The 2,500-nt window shown below is 40.9% G+C and overlaps 1 protein-coding gene across 3 annotated transcripts in view; it reads left to right on the top strand.

Moving 5' to 3' along the window:
- The window catches only part of LOC308096135 (IQ motif and SEC7 domain-containing protein 1-like), a 276,690-nt gene that overhangs the window by 151,486 nt on the left and 122,704 nt on the right, over positions 1–2,500 (top strand). The gene's annotated exons all lie outside the window — the stretch shown is intronic.

Genomic DNA, 2,500 nt, shown 5'->3' on the forward strand with positions numbered 1-2,500 from the left:
CTTTCGTTTTATAATATGGAAGAAAGATGAGAATAAGACAGAGAGAGAGAAAGAGAGAGGTTATATTTGTGCTTTGTGTTCTGATCAATAAGTCGTAACCCAAAAGAAGAATTGCTGCAGAAGTAGTTTGAAACACATAAGGTGTAAAAAAAAAAAAGAGCAAAAAAGCATTATTTTACACTTTGGCTATTCAAAAATAGCAGATATACAAGCTCATAGCGTGGCACCGAGTGCCGCGCTACGAGCTTGTAGATCTGCTATTTTTGAAAAATCTTGAAAATGTGTGCAAATCTTTGAATATGTATATTTTTTAAGCGAACATTTGTAACTCAAATCTTTGCTTCTGGGGGGTCCCTGGAACAACATATTTTGAGATGGGGGTCCGTGGCCAAATACATATCATTTTGACATGAAAAAGTTTGAGAATCACTGAAATAGTAGCATACGTTTCTTCAAAAAACTGTTTTTAGAAGACATTTTATTACATTTATACAAAGTGTGGTGTGCCTTGGTATTGTTTGGGTTATGACTTATTGATCACAAAGCAACGTACAAGTCTAACCTCTCTCTTTTCTCTTTCCATTACGTCCTCGTGTTCTTAATGCCTACATTCATCAAGTAGCACCGCTCAGCCAATCTAGTGGCGTGTGCTCCGTCTCTAAAAAGCAGTGATTCCCACCCACTGGTGGGCGGTGAGGGTATTGCAAGTGGGCCCCCAAATAATTGGCAAAACACAGTGGTGTGTTCTACCGTGTTACGCTGTATACGTAGTATACCGTGCAGAATATTTTTGGGGAAAAAAGCGTATACAGTCTACTAACCATTTCATCCATTGAAAGCTCGCTATAGCGTATACCGACGACCACGCGCATTTCGTGCTGGGAAATGATTATCGTATACCTCCGGAAAAAAAACCTAGACCACACCACCGGCAAAACACTACGATGTTAATGACATAACATTAGAAAAACCTTTCTGAATGAATAAGAACTATACTTAAAGAAGTATACACTGGTTCCATTCCTTCGAAGGTTTGGAATAGGTTGGCAAAGACTGCATAAAGAATATAGTTGTAATAACGTTAATGATCGATGTGTTAAATTAATTGTCTCAGCCCTACTTGCCTACTACTTTTCAGAACAACAATTAAATGTATTTTTTTTTATTCACGTTGCTTTATTTCTCTTTAAATGATTTTTTTTCCCCAAACTTTTGAATTTCTTCCAACATTTTCCGCATGATGCAATGGCGGTGCAATGGCGTTTTTTAAATGTTATATTCCGCCCACTTCACTGCTCTGCCAAGCGTTATGTGTATTATAACATAATGCGCATAACATTTTAGCCAGTAGTTTTGTGAGCGCCTTTTGGGACAATGTTTGTTTTGTCGTCTCTCTCTCTCTTCACAAGCCATTGTTGACTCTACTTTTTTTAATTGGGCTTTCATTAACCGGCCCTGGGCTAATTCCGCTCGGCGGCTGGTGGGATATGTCCAGACATCGCTCCATCTCGCTAATTAACCCATTCAGACCGGGGGAACGCATCTGTGTGTCATTTTAAGATTTCTTTGGGCTATTCAAAAATAGCAGATATAGATCAGCATTACTTTTTTTTAAATATCGTACAAAATTGTGAAAATCTTTGAATATATATTTTCTCTTTGCTTCTGGGGGGTCCATGGAACAACATATGTTGAGATGGGGGGTCCGCGGGCCAAATACATATAATTTTGGGTGGTCTTTAACAGGAAAAGGTTCGAGAACCACTGATTATAGCAACATCTTTAAACAAAAAACTGATAGGATTTAGAAGGCATTTGTAGAATCCCCCCAGAAGCAAAGATTTGAGTTAAAAATGTCTTTAAAAAAATATAATACAGTATATTAAAAGCATTTCCACGATTTTTCAAAAATAGCAGATCTACAAGCTCGTACAGTATCTATCTATCTACAAGCTTGTAGATACGCTATTTTTGAATAGCCCAAAGAAATCTAAAAGAAATGACACACATCAGTATGCATCTCCCCCGGTCTCAAAGGGTTAAGAGCCTGCTACCTGACCAACTATTTGCACAAGCCCCTCATTAGGCTGAAAGCCTCATCAGTTTTGAAGGCAAAGCACAGAGAAGTGCATTGATTCCACTGGAGAGAGAGAGAGCGAGGGGGGGGGGGGGGGAGTATGAAGGAAAGGGGTAGGGTGAGAATAGTGGATGAGAGAGAGAGAGAGAGAGAGAGAGAGAGAGAGAGAGAGACAGGGAGAGGAAGGGCATGTGAGATAGAGAGAAGGAGGAGAGAGAGAGAAGGGTGTGTGAGAGAGAGACAGACAGAGAGGGAGAGAGAAATGGGGGGGGGGGTTGTTGGTGTGATGGGGGGGGGGGTGCATGACAATGAGCCCTACCTCTAACACATCCTCCTGTTTCCATGGATACGGAGGAGCCAATCGCGTGGCCCTGCTGCGGACGGTACTACTCAGAGCGGGATGAGAGGGTGGTTGAGAGAGGA

Source organism: Gymnoscopelus braueri (genome assembly GCF_963280865.1).
Source record: "Gymnoscopelus braueri genome assembly, chromosome: 12".
NCBI classification, from domain to species: Eukaryota; Metazoa; Chordata; class Actinopteri; order Myctophiformes; family Myctophidae; genus Gymnoscopelus; species Gymnoscopelus braueri.